Here is a 15828-nt window from a genome sequence, read left to right on the forward strand (position 1 = left end):
GAGCTATTTTTTAAGAAAACAAAGAGAAAGCTAAAACACATACCTGTTTTAGGCAAAAACTATGGAAGATCGGCCTCACAGAAAAAATAGCAGTAAATGCAGAGCTGGTAAACCTGTCTTGGCTATTGCTCCTCAAAGCACACTGATCTGTCTGCTCAAAAGTTTCCCAAATCGTTGAATACCAGATAACTTGCCAAATATCATATAATAATATAAGATAGCTGGTTCAGAAAATAAGCTTTCCCACTGGGTGTGAACCGTGACAGCGACACCTTAATCAATCGTTGGAAGAGAATGTTCACGCCGTGGGACTTCGAGCCAAGGAGATAAGAACAGACAATTCGAGCCGAACCAAGCCCAGCCAAGGAGATAAGCGAAATTTTAAATTTTCCCACAAAATTTTAAATTTTCTCACAGAAATGTTTGAAAAGTCTACTTCATAATATTTTTTTAAAGGTTCATTTGCCAGCAGTTCTATTAATTGAATTTTCCCACAAAATTTTGAATTTTCTCACAAAATTGTTTGAAAAGTCTTCATCATAATAATTTTTTAAATGTTCATTTGCCAGCAGTGCTATTAATTTGCGCATTTATTTTATTAATACAAACCATATAATATTAACTAACCTTTGCATCTTATAAATTATATAAACACACATTTGCATTCTATAAACCATTCACCTTAGAGGCACCGGGAAGTGGTTTTGTACAATGTGCATAATTTATATTATTGCTAAACCTTAAAAACCATTCATAGGCCCTAGGATGATAATGGTGTTTCTTCTTAGATGATGTCCAAGGCCCCAACAAAAGTCATCTTTGTTGGGCAAATCCTCACATTAACACCCATACAACATTTATATACCTATGGTTTATAATGCTGGCAAATAGTGCTCCTCATCACCTAATTGTGCAAAAAGCCCCAACTAACCTAGTCTAGGTTAGATGTCCTCGATATTAACATATTATCCTACATTATCCATTAGCTCATGGAGATAGAGGGTTCAAGGACTCTCACTTGATGGTTGGGGACTATAGTCCATTAAGAGGTCAAATGTCGGGCTAACTGTATTAAGGACACCTCAAGGTCAACCAACACTAATGAAATGTATTAGTTGTTTGTACATCGACCTATCAAAATGTCACAATATTGGGTAGTAGACATTAGTAAGTAGGACACTAGTCGCCAACAAGAAACCTTGATAACGATAGAGTAATGATGTGATGAGTGGATGTGGACCCAGGGATACCGCATGTCAATTGTGTGGCAGTTGATTTGACATGCTAACGTCTCATTATGATGTGGCACCAATGTGGGTCTAGATGACATGGCATACCAATGTGGCATGTTGACATGGCAATGGAAGGTTGACTTGGCACTGAGGTGTTGTATAGGTGGTAACCATATAGTGACGATGTGGATGTTGGGATTTTGGATGTTAAGATATCAACTAATTAGTATCAATGACACTCTCTAGCCTCTTCCTGAGGGCCCGGTGGCTTGATAGCTCGACCATTGGCCTTTCAAGATATTGGGTATTGAGAAATTAGGGCTTCAATCTACAAGCTCGTCTGTATGTTAGGTGTCGAGTATTGAGACAGTAAGTATGTATAGAGCATTAAGGAAAATCATGTGTTTCATGTGAATTTGGGCAAGCTTAGAAGTCAGGTTGCAAACTGCTACAAGTGTCCTTATTTTTCTACAAGAAACAGTGTAATGTGAAGGTGAATATGCTAAACATGATATTGGATGGCAATGATGCTAAGGAGAAATTGGAAAATTGAAAAGTGCACCTATCCAAGATGTAAACTTCATTATTAAAGATTTGTAAAGGAGTAGTTGGTTAGATATTTCATCTTACCTGAATCTATCATTAGCTTTCCACATTCCATTAATAACTCGTTATGCTTTTTCCTGCCTCTTTTCTTTCCTGGAATTCTGGGAGCTAATCCCGATGTGTTTTCATGGTTTTCACACCTTCGTTGCCCTGCCTTTCACTTTTTCCTTGTTTGTCCAGCCCTATAGCCTGAGTTTTCCATAGGAACAGTTTTTGTACCCTATTAAATTCTTCTGGCGGTAAAGAGTCTACCCCACTCATGGTCCCCTGTTTCAAGAATCCTTCCAGATCTAGGTGTTCCCTGTCAAGAATCTCCTGCAGTTCATGATCTTCCGTTTCCATCTCACTTTGGGTCATTTCTTGGTCCATCTCCGGTTCTGCATCGCTCATCATAGTCTCTTTCTGTTTGATACTATCATGTGTTTGAGTTGTGTCTTCCTCTTTCTCCTTTTCCCCTGGGCTTCCTTCCATTACCTGATCTATCTGTGTTATCTCTTCTTCTTCTTCCAGAACTTGGAACCTATTCAGATTAGTCTATGGTCCTTCTATCTGCTACTGCTTTAGCCCCCTCTTGCCCCCTTTTCCTTTATGAACCACTTTGTGAAAGCCTTCAGTATCTTTCTTTGTGTTCGCCTTACTTTTGTTCTCTATTTTGCTAAGAGGGTAGTTTCTAAATAGGTGCCCATGCTCATGGAATTTTCAGCATCTGAAAGGAATATGTTCATAGTCAACTGTTTGCACCCATTCTTCATCCAAAACTTCTAAAATGACCTCATCCGGAAGAGCTCCAAAGAGATCCATCTCCACACATATTCTTGCGAAGGAAGTGTACTTACCCTTCTTGGTGGCTTCAGAAGTTTTGACAAAATGCCCTAACTTGTTTCCTATAGCAGATAACGATTATGTTTGCCAGTAATCAAGGGGTAATGAGTAGAGTCTTACCCAGACCGGGACAGAAGTGAATTTTTCTCTCTCAGGGACAAAGTTCATCATCCACAGTCGCATATAAAGGCCTGCTGCTGCATAGAAGTAGGGCCCTCCTTCAAACACTTTGTCTTTGTCCTCAATATTTGTGAAGACTACCGTAAAGAAACCCTTAGACCCAAGATGTAGGTCAATGCTTCCTTTTGGTTTCTAGTTATATTTAATCCATGACTGTAAAGCTTTTTCTGTGGGCCATATTGCCATGAATTTACAAATGATAGCATATGTCCTCATGTGGTCTCTATGCGCCTGCAGAGCAGGATCATTTAAAACTACTCTGGGAGTGACCTCAGCTTTGGGTTTACATGGCCCTTTTTGTGCGTTGTTATTCACTCCTTGTTCCTTGTCTTCTTGCTCATTTTCCTTGTTGATGTTATTCTCCTTTGTCTTATTTGAATCTTGTTCCTCTTCTATAATCCTTGTCCCCTCACCTAAAGGACCTATGACACTCTCTAATGGTTTCTTTCCTCGACTAGCCACTGCTTGCCTATAGGATGGAGTGGAGCTCCCTCCCCTGCGTGCTTCCATGGAAACTCCCGCGAACTCTTGCAAACACTAACACTTCCAGGAAATTCCACGCAATTTTCGACTAATCACTAAATTTAGAATGCATGGCAGATTAGTTTATTCTTTCCCAATTCTCAACATGCTACAAATCTAATAAATTTTATACTTAATATTAATTTAAAATTTAAATATAATCCTAGTGTATTATGTATGGCATAAGAAAATAATATGAAGTGTTATCAACCAATTTCCTTCCTTATATTTATTTGTAGTCATCATTATGTTTTTTACCCTTTTGCATATATTGGGCCCTTCATTTTGAGCTTGTTGGAGCACGAACATTGGTTCAACACTAGGAATATGCCTCCTCCATTCATTCTTAGTGTATTGTTTGGCTTTGAGAGCGTCAAATTAGTCTTTTCTAACCAACATCCATACTTAGTGTATTGTTTGGCGTTCAAAGCATCAGATTAGTCATTTCTAACCAACATCCATACTTAGTGTATTGTTTGGCATTCAAAGCATCAGATTAGTCATTTCTAACCAACATCTATATATTTTTTCTAGAATATTTCATTCCCTAGAATTTTTTGGTATTTTTTCTCAAAAATTATATAGTAGAAAAGTTCTCACATCACACATCAAACCAAAAGGATACAAAACAACACACACACTTCTATGTACAAGGTACAATCACAACTCAATCAAAACAATCATGTCAATGTGTGCCTATTTTGGACACAAGAAAAGGATTCCCGTACATGAACTCAGGGAGGAGTTGAGGTACCATATGGTGTGCCATGATGGGGCCATGCCATACAAATTTTAACTATGAGACTCCTAAAGATTGATGATAACAAGGAAAACCTAGAATCATAGTGTTATTAGGAATAACCAGAGGACATAAAAAGTGAGTGGTCTTGTGAGCTACTGTGGCTCCATGACAAGGACTATGAAGACATAAATGGGTGACAAGAAACTCACTGAATGATGGATGTGTGTTTGACAATTCACTGGAAAGTTCAACATTAGAAACCAAAAACGTTACTTGGTCCAAGGGTGACACTTCCAAGGATGGCTGAGAAAATGCCCCCTAGGTTAATTCGAGATTTAGTTTACCAATCTCTACTTTTTCCCATTTGGGGAGACTAGAGGTATCAAGACGCATAATCTCCCTAGGATTGTCAATAGGTGAATCCATGACCTCCATGATGAATTTTTCCATAGGAAATTTGTCATTAGGGAGTCATGTTCAATAGGCAGAGTGACAACCCATGTGGTAAAATGATCCTAGTCATATTCCAAGGGATCTACCCCTCTAATAGTAGTCAATAAGGATTTGCGCTACATGAGGCAGGACTGAAAATCCTCTAAGGAAGACATGACACATGATGCTTCGACTAACTCTTCAATAATACTATAATTTTGGGAAGCCCGCGCATCGGGATTGTTTGTTAACTTTTGGAATACACTGTTAGGTGGGTGATATAGCAGTTCCATAGGCTTATCTGATCTGAGAGATCTAGTGGAAGCGAAAGGGGTGGTCAAGTCCTTAGAAGTAGAACTTGACTCAGGAGGGTCATATGATTTTTCTCTCGTGGTAAAATAAATGTGAGAATTAACATGAGGACCTATGCATTGTTATTAGGACCATATTACCATTTCCCCACATTACCCATAGGAGGAGGTGGAGAATCTTGTACAACCATTTGTTGTTATGGCAACAATTTTGATGGATTTTACTCCTTGTTAACTAGATTTATTATTTCTTTGTGACTAAAGTTGAAAAGTGGAAATACAAAATATTTAATAAATGAGTAAATATTATTTCAAGGGTGTTACCAAGCATATTGCTTGAGGTTGTATATGAGACAAGTATATATTGCTAGAAGAATAGAGATTGAAAGATAAAAAGTGTAGCAATAGGCATCAACATATAACATGAAAAATTTCAAACACTTTTCAATAGGAATTAACCACTAAAGGGAAATAAACATTTTCCATACAACATACGTGGGGAAAATATTTGCTTTGTAGGTGTTGTATTGAAGTGGCTTGGGAGCTTATACATGGACCATGAGCATTATCTTACACCTCTTTTAGGCCCTCAGGGACTAGTTTTCATCCTTGAAAAATGTTCAAGGGCCTAAGAAGCTAAAACATACATAAAAATTTTGCCTGCAGTTTCTACACCCCATCTTCAAAGAGCTATTTTTTAAGAAAACAAACAGAAAGCTAAAACACATACCTGTTTTAGGCAAAAACTATGGAAGATCGGCCTCACAGAAAAAATAATAGTAAATGCAGAGCTGGTAAACCTGTCTTGGCTATTACTCCTCAAAGCACACTGATCTGTCTGCTCAAAAGTTTCCCAAATCGTTGAATACCAAATATTTAGAGCCCAACTTGCCAAATATCATATAATAATATAAGCCAGCTGGTTCAGAAAATAAGCTTTCCTCCTGGCCGTGAACCCTGACAGTGACACCTTAATCAATCGTTGGAAGAGAATGTTCAGGCGATGGGACTTCGAGCCAAGGAGATAAGAACAGCCGATTCGAGCCAAGCCCAGCCAAGGAGATAAGCGAAATTTTAAATTTTCCCACAAAATTTTAAATTTAAGTCTTCTTCATAATATTTTTTTAAAGGTTCATTTGCCAGCAGTTCTATTAATTGAATTTTCCCACAAAATTTTAAATTTTCCCATAAAATTTTAAATTTTCTCACAAAAATGTTTGAAAATTCTTCATCATAATAATTTTTTAAATGTTTATTTGCCAACAGTTCTATTAATTTGCGCATTTATTTTATTAATATAAACCATATAATATTAACTAACCTTTGCATCCTAAAATTTTTATAAACACTCATTTGCATCCTATAAACTATTCATCTTAGAGGCATTGGGAAGTGGTTTTGTACAATGTGCATGGTTTATATTATTGCTAAATCTTAAAAACCATTCGTAGGCCCTAGGATGATAATAGTGTTTCTTCTTAGATGATGTCCAAGGCCCTAACAAAAGTCATCCTTGTTGGGAAAATCCTCACATTAAACCTATACAACATTTATATACCTATGGTTTATAATGATGGCAAATAGTGCTCCTCATCACCTAATTGTGCAAAAAGCCCCAACTAACCTAGTCTAGGTTAGATGTCCCCGATATTAACATATTATCCTACATTATCCATTAGCTCATGGAGATAGAGGGTTCAAGGACTCTCACTTGATGGTTGGGGACTATAGTCCATCAAAGAGGTCAAATGTCGGGCTAACTGTGTTAAGGACACCTCAAGGTCAACCAACACTAATGCAATGTATTAGTTGTTCGTACATCGACCTATCAAAATGTCACAATATTGGGTAGTAGACATTAGTAAGTAGGACACTAGTCACCAACAAGAAACCTTGATAACTATAGAGTAATGATGTGGTGAGTGGATGTGGACCCGAGGATACCACATGTCAATTGTGTGGCAGTTGATTTGACATGCTAACGTCTCATTATGATCAATGTGGGTCTAGATGACATGGCATACCAATGTGGCAAGTGATGTGGGATGTTGACATGGCAATGGAAGGTTGACTTGGCACCAAGGTGATGTATAGGTGGTAACCATATAGTGGCAACGTGGATGTTGGGCTTTTGGATGTTAAGATATCAACTAATTAGTATCAATGACACTCCTTAGCCTCTTCCCGAGGGCCCAGTGGCTTGATAGCTCGACCATTGGCCTTTCAAGATATTGGGTATTGAGAAATTAGGGCTTCAATCTACAAGCTTGTCTGTATGTTAGGTGTCGAGTATCAAGACAGTAAGTATGTATAGAGCATTAAGGAAAATGATGTGTTTCGTGTGAATTTGGGCAAGCTTAGAAGTCGAGTTGCAAACTACTACAAGTGTCCTTATTTTTCTACAAGAAACAGTGTAATGTGAAGGTGAATATGCTAAACGTGATATTGGATGGCAATGATGCTAAGGAGAAGTTGGAAAATTGAAAAGTGCACCTATCCAATGCATCAAAACAACTTGTGGTAGGGTTAATCTAACAAAATGCAAGGTTGTAGTGCTTCTTGTACTTGCAAAATAGAGTAGAGTGTAAGAAACAATGAATAATACATAATGAACAAAAAAATTAAAAATAGTAATGGAAATGAACTAAATTCAAAGTAAAAATTCTATATAACTAATATAACAGTGCTACAACTATCATCAACAAATGTTAAGATAATCTGCAAGATAAAACTGCTCATAAACTATCTAAATAAACGTGCATGAAAGTAATGTTCATAAATATTTTGTAGACATAAACAAATGTGTGAACAGAAATGATACAAGAGGGATATCGACCACGTAGGTTGGGCCTTAACACAAGGAAACTTAAAAACCTTAGAAGAAAGCTAAACTAAGAGCTGAAATCAAATATCACTTCGATTAGCAAAAATGTTGTTTGTACATGACAAAGTTACAAAAAATGCTTAGAATCTAAACCTCTCGTATTATTCACATGCTTTCCTACAATTTCTTATAATCCTATTATGCTACTCAAGCCTATTGTTTGTACAAGTGGATAGGAGGAAAACTCCTTGAGTGGAGGACTGCTTTCCCTCCAAAAATCAATAAAAACCTAGATCTTGTTTCCTAGATCACCACGTAGCAATAGTAAGGAGGATTTACTATCCTTAGGAAGTCGTGTTGGTTTTATTTTGTAGAAGGTAGTAGGCCCCACAAATATCTCTAGATGATTCTCCTTGAAATTTGTGTAAAATCCATTCAAATATTACACAATAGTCATGTTAGGCACATAAAGTATGAAAAATATCTTGGACTCTCCTAAGAACTCATTAAGCTAGGAAAGTATTATTAAGTGAACAAAATTAGGTTCAATATGGCCTTTATGTGCCTAGGAGTGGTTAGAAAAACCTTATGGGAGACTCATCACATATATTAATTGAGAAGACAAATTTTGAATTTATCAATTATTATGCAATTTAATAAATTTTATACTTAATATTAATTTAAAATTTAAATATAATCTTAGTGTATTGTGTATGGCATAAGAAAATAATATGAAGTGTTATCAACCAATTTCCTTCCTTATATTTATTTGTAGTCATCATTATGTTTTTTACCCTTTTGCATATATTGGGCCCTTCATTTTGAGCTTGTTGGAGCACGAACATTAGTTCAACACTAGGAATATGCCTCCTCCATTCGTTCTTAGTGTATTGTTTGGCTTTGAGAGCGTCAAATTAGTCTTTTCTAACCAACATCCATACTTAGTGTATTGTTTGGTGTTCAAAGCATCAGATTAGTCATTTCTAACCAACATCCATATATTTTTTCTAGAATATTTCATTCCCTAGAATTTTTTGGTATTTTTTGTCAAAAATTATATAGTAGAAAAGTTCTCGCATCACACATCAAACCAAAAGGATACAAAACAACACACACACTTCTATGTACAAGGTACAATCACAACTCAATCAAAACAATCATGTCAATGTGTGCCTATTTTGGACACAAGAAAAGGATTCTCGTACATGAACTCATAGAGGAGTTGAGGTACCATATGGTGTGCCATGATGGGGCCATGCCATACAAATTTTAACTATGAGACTCCTAAAGATTGATGATAACAAGGAAAACCTAGAACCATAGTGTTATTAGGAATAACCAGAGGACATAAAAAGTGAGTGGTCTTGTGAGCTACTGTGGCTCCATGACAAGGACTATGAAGACATAAAGGGGTGACAAGAAACTCATTGACTAGTAGCAATGTCCTGTTTTTGCCCTATCTAGGCCATGCACTCACTCCCCATATTTGAGGATGTCTGCCCGATGGACCGATTGCCTGGTCCATGAAATCCCCAAGACTAATGCACCTTCGCATTGTGATTGCTATTACTGCGATGAGTATTATTGCTACTAGCCCCCTGTTGTGGCTGCCCTCTTCCTCCCATAGGAAAAAACATCACTGGATACCTCGAACAAGACGGGGTCCGGGAACAACGACTTATGACTAAATCTAATAATTTGTTGGTCTTTGCATACCCACTCCAGCTTAACAAGCCTGGTAAAGCTCAGGATTGAAAGAAAATATATTTAGTAAAAACCCTAACGCTAAGGGTTTGACAGTGAAATTGTGGACAAATCCAGCGAAATAAAGACCCTCCGAGAGACATTGGCCCAGCTGAACAAAACGTTCACCTCCACTGTTCGATCCCCTTACTAGTTGACCAAGAAAACCCGCGAGACCATAAGTTGCCAAACCGCCGCAGATAAATATAAACCAGGTGTATTGACCCTTGTTTGCTAGCGTTGTGACCATTCTCTCACGCTGTTATCACTCCTGAGTGTAGGTGAAAACCCATCTTCGCACCAGAAAAAACCCTAGGGTTAGACCGCCATGGAAATTCCTCTTGGATTCTTCCATCTGATCTTCTCTAGACAAATTCCTTATTTCCATTTGATTTCTGTTCTATCTACAATTTCTTATCTAATATTGGAGCATCTCCATAGATTAGTTAACCTTACTAAACCAAACATTTTATTAGAAATAATCATTAATCTTATAATATTACGACTTCATTGCACTTTTTGACCATACACAACTTGTTTTTATGTCACCATAATTCACCTTTAATGTAACATGATTACATTGAAAAATCAACCAAAATCCCCTCAAATAATTTTTCCTACATAGAATTTTTTACCATAAACAATACCTCCCCATTAAACCAAAGAAAACACTTACACATTTCATTTAATTTCAATTCAACTAAAATCCCCTCAAATAATTTTTCTTGCATAGAATTCTTTACCTCCCCATTAAGCCAAAAAAAACACTTACACATTTCATTTAATTCCAATTGAAAAACACAAAAGCATTTCATTTAAGTTCCATTCAACGTTTCACGGCATTTCTGCTTTTCAAATATCAAAACTTGTTCATTTCCCTCGCGTTCCAGGGTTTTTCAAATATCAAAATTTTTTCATTTCCCTCGCGTTCCAGGGAGGAAGGTCGCCATATCATCCCATTATGTTTCTCAAAGATCAAAATTTATTCATTTCCCTCACGTTGCAGGGTTTTTCCAGGGAAGAAAGAGGAAGGTCGCGGCCATGTTGTCGCAGGTTTGATTTGATACATTTGGTTGAATACAAGAAATTGGATTCTAGGTGCCTCCAATCGTGGTGGTTTCATTCTACGAAGGGATCTGCACAAGGTTCCCCCACACTCTTTGTGCGATGGCCCATCCCCAAGCCTCCATCACTCTTTGCAACTTTAAAATACTTCTAGACAAGTGCAAGAGGCACTCAAGAGGCTGTATGTACAAGATTCCGCAGAGGAAGATGGAGCCGAAGGTATGTGTTATGTGCCAAAGAAGCGATAGGTGTCTTTCCGACCCTGAAATCAGTGAAGAAATTAAGCAGAAAAGAGAGCAAAAATGCGTTGATTAAGACGAGGAAATAAAATGTCCCAAGACTGTAGGAGGTCACCATCTAGATGCTCTGCCACAGGTGGATTGTGATGATCCAGTCGTCCCTATAAATGTCAGAGACAAAAAAGGCCTCAGATTTGCTTGTACCACAGGGTTCCGAGAGTTCCGGAGCAATGAAATCAGATGCCGAGGAAATGGATGTGAGCTAAGACAAGCAGGATCGAGGCTCTGTGCCAGAGGAGAGGTTTCCAGAGGATACTAAACCCACTCAAGAGGTAGGTAACTACATTTTATTTTTATTGTTTAATTATAAGAATTAATGCAAGAAACTTGCCCATGAGTGACTTCCGTTGGTTTAGGTGATAAGTCTGGATGGTAATTTTTCTACCAAAATCGCCCGGTGCTTTTCTGTTATGCCATTTAGGTGGCATGGACAACAGTGATAGTGAAGCCTGGTGGTTGGGTTAAACTCTGCTGACCTCACTAGTGAACCAATGCCTTATTGGTGACTTATGTAGAGTTTTTCACTTTTGAAATAACTAATAGCTTGCATGTCATTCAATAGAACGGTTTAGGTTGGATGTCGATATTCCCAAGTAAATTTTTGTTAAAACTACGATGGGAAATGAATGGAAGATTAGGTCTACCCCTGACCGATGGACTTCTCTACCCTGTGCTACATACCCATTTAATGACATGCAACATTGTTCAGATCAATGTCAGTAGAGGCGTGACTAGTATACCTCTTTTCCATTCAGTTCTTGTTCCTATTATCATTTCCATTCCTCTGTTGGGATTACACTTCGACAACACCACCAGTCTTTAAGTGCATGATATATTCAGGGAGATGGGTGGGTTCAAGTTGCTTATCTGTTAAAATTCTATAGTCACGATTCTAGTTTTGTTTTGTTTCTAGTTATGTTTATGTTTCCTATTTCTAGTAAAGTAGGTTTTGTATCCCCAAAACTCAATTTTATAGTGGTAATGTACGCCGTCACTGAGGTGATTTACGCTTATAATTCGCCAGAAACCTTGAGTCCTATTTCTTGTTCTATTCACCATGCAGTCATGTCTCTTGTTTTGTTTATGTTTTACCCTTTTTGGTAAAATACGCTTGGACTGTGGATTGATATTTTAACAAGATGGGTTGCGAGTAACAAGTCCCTGCCCAAGGGCATGATGCCAAGAGAAAATACTGTCAATTCTTGCATCCAAAAAATGAAAACAGTCCAACTCCATATCCCACAAACAGTCTTCTAATGGCATATTTAATCAAGTTAAAAAACATACAGTAAAACAAGTAAGTCTAACTCCATATCCCACAAACAGTCTTCCAATGTCTAATAGGAATTCCTTCTGTACAAGAGTAGAATATAAGTACATTGTACTCTTTCTTAGAAACCATATTTCCTGAGAGAAGATAATAGTCCTAAAGTTATGAACTATTAACTATCATTGTTCATAAAGTTTCTTTTGAAGAGAATCAAATTATATCAATAAATATGCAGAGAACAGAAACAATTCATCTCTTCCTCTGTTTCTTTCAACTAAAATCCAAATGACATTTAACAACATAGCTAACTAGATAAGCTAAACTTATTTTGACAGCAGGATTACAAATAAAGATAAGTATAGAGTTATACTTGAGCCCTGAGCTTTACTAGCTTGAAATCAAAATCATCTTTAAGAGCTTGAAATCGGATGACACTATCCAAGATGGATGGTTGAGGCATGACGCAAAATTTTCACCACCATAATACTCCCCTATTCCCCTATACAACACTCTGTTGTAATATCTAGCTGAACTAAACAAGAAGATACAAATACTTTAATTTTGAAAGAAGTCCAGTTAATTTGATCGAGTCACTATTCAACCATAACATCGAATTGGATCATTGCATCCTTTGGCCCCAGATTGTTTGGCACCAGTTGATCTCTTTTCCAGGTATTGTTGATGATACTCTTCTGCTCTGTAAAACTTCTTCGCTGGCAGGATCTCTATCACGATCTCTTTATGCAGTGGCTTTTGGTGCCTTTCCATTGATTCCCGTGCAGCTCTTTCCTGATCAGCTGAATAGTAATATATGCCAGATCTGTACTGAGTGCCTTTATCATTGCCCTGCAAATATATGCACACAGTGCTGACAATTCATGTATCTGATGCAATTTCTATACATCAACCAGATACAAGTGTCTTTATAGTTTTTGCCTTCTATGGTTATGAAATAGGAAAACCACATCAAGATCCAATCATATTTTCTATAACCCACCCTGCACCCGTATAGCAGGATCCAATTATATTTTATATACCCGCTCTGCACCCCTATAGCAAGTATGTTAACAAGCCATTGAAATGAAAAGTATATGGTAGATACATTGCCAAATACCTGGATTTGGTTTTCTGGTTAAGGAATCATATGAATGTGTGAAAGGCTTTGAATTTCAGCTTTCAAAGAAGCCAATGCTTCAAGCTGGCAAGTCTATTAGCATAGATATAAGTTAATTCCAAATTTATGATATTAATTTTTAAAATACTAATAATAACATGTTTGATCATGTAGTTTTTAAAAAAATTAGAATTCTTAAGGATTTTATATAGCTTTTAAAAAGATTTGGAGATTTTTAATGTAAAATATTTTTATCCTAGTCAAATCATTTTAGAAAATACAAAATTAATTTCAGACTGAAATTTACACCTTAAAATTTCCTAAATTATGTGTTTACATTCGTTGTTATTAAGCTGAATGGGGATCCTAACAAACATTTGAAAATAATATAATGAACCACGCAGTGATATATGAGACTGAAGACACCCTCAATGCCTGCACTCAGAATTCATTAGGAGTTTAGATTTGAAGTGCAATTATAGAATATTAATGGGACTCCACTCCCAATTGCATCGCTTCAAACCAGAGAAATGAGGCCAGGTATACTGAAAACCGGTCTTTGCTTAAAGCACTAGATACTGATATATATCACAGCCTGAAGCCTACAAATCTTTTGAAGCACAGGAAATAGAATTCAAATACATTAAGACGCCCAAATCTGATTTAGTCCGATATTTGAAATACAGAGAATTCTAATGGCTTCCATTTGTTTTTTAACTAACTGATGCTTCTGAGGAAAGTTGATTTGTCATAAAAGTATGTACATGATTTTAACCAGTAATGAAAATTAAATTTCAGATCAATCTACTAATCTACAATATGCAATACGATATAAAATAGATTTGGGAATTCTATTAGCTAAGTTGCTTTTTTAGAACATGAGAAATGAGAAAACGGTTAGCGTGCATCTTCTGTCCATTCCAACTAGAGTAAGAAACCATAACGGTGGAGACTCCTTTGGCAATGGCATCGAAATAGGGGGTCATGTGGATGTTGACTAATTGTTTATAATTGCTGACAGTGTTATTCTCATCGACACCCCGGGTTGTTCCACCATCGCCCACAAAGTGCTTAGCACACGCTACAATATTTGACCTGACAAACATCAATAAATCACATGGCTAGAAAACTAGAAAACTATTTCAGGAAACTTGATCAAAGAAATTCATATTCTAAGCATGGATAAAGCAAAATGTTTGCAGCTTAATGTCCAATTATATAGAAAACTGTGGTACAATTGATTGATCAAAGAAATTTATGTTCTAAGTAGGGATAAAACAAAAAGTCTGAAACTTACTGTCCAGCCACATACGGCACCCCCTTTGTAAAGATCCTGCAGACCTGCTCGCATCAAACAAGACATTCTAAACAGTGAAAACTTGACTCTCATTTTTGAATGAACTTCCATCGAGCACTTCCATGCCAGAGGAGAAAATGTGTATTGAATGCATTTGGCCAGAACCAGATCGGGATCCCTGTGTCCATAAAACGTTGATACAAATTGTTAGCCAAACTTTCTAGAAGATTTTGATTTTGAGGGCAGTAATCAGAAGCCAGAGTTCCCATGATATATTAAACATCAACATTTTCACCCTGATTCTGTTATTATCCCAATTCAGTTACTCAAGATTTTGCCCATAATCATTCAGATAACCCTAGTTACTTTTCAAATCATTGTCTCCTAACATTTTGCTCATTGCAATCAGAGTGGCCCTTGGCACTTTCCAAATCATAATACTACTTACGATGAAAAAATAATGCCTACGGATATAGGCCCAGGCTCTCTAGTATTGTCCAGAGATAAAGGGTTTTCATGAAATATAGCCGACCACTCAACCTACTCATTTGTTTAAATCATTAGCCATGACATTTTCTAGTTGCAAGGAAATGCTGTGAAGAAAAAATGGAGTTGATACTCTACTTGCCTGATAGCTCCAAGCCCAACATTGTGAGGGAAGACGGTAGCCCCATAGACATTGTTGTGACCATGAACAACATCAATCCCATATACACAACGGTTCTTAGATTTAAAAGAACTTTTAGGCCCCAAAATCATAAAATTAAGTCTAGCTAGAATAATAGGCATGGCTTAGTCTATTACATTGCAGTAAGTCATATAAGGAAAAGTACAACGTAGTGAGTGATACAAGGCAAGGTATATGGTGCTACATTAAGGAATTGCACGTGAAGTTCTCAGATCACTCCTGCGTGTCATCTCAGAACTATATTATTATGCTGAGGGAAAAAACTCATATTTTCGAGGTCTTAAATTATTTTGATTTGAGAAGCGAGATAGAAATGGATTTAGGGTGGGGATTAATGGGTGGAAAATGAAGATTTTATGAAGTTCTAATGATTTTTAGCAAATGTATATCTTATTGCAAAGAGGCCAGAGTGCAGAGAGGCCAGAGAATGTGCTTACCATGTGGAATACTACTTCGAAGGTATCCACCACAGAAAAGAGGCCAACTAGCCCTTTTACTCCCAATGCATTTTAAGCCCTATAAACATTTTCCTGAAAGTATTTTTGTTAGGTACTTGTTACTGTGATTTGCTCATATAACTGGATCCCATTTTACCATAACCCTTTAGATTCCTATGGTAATATGATTGCTTTTTTCTTCCATCTGATTTGTCTCAAGTGCAAGATTCAAAGAAAGTTTTCA

This window comes from Pinus tabuliformis, chromosome 2_1, assembly GCF_031772625.1.
Source record: "Pinus tabuliformis cultivar Carrire ecotype Pingquan chromosome 2_1, CPIR1, whole genome shotgun sequence".
Taxonomy (NCBI): domain Eukaryota; kingdom Viridiplantae; phylum Streptophyta; class Pinopsida; order Pinales; family Pinaceae; genus Pinus; species Pinus tabuliformis.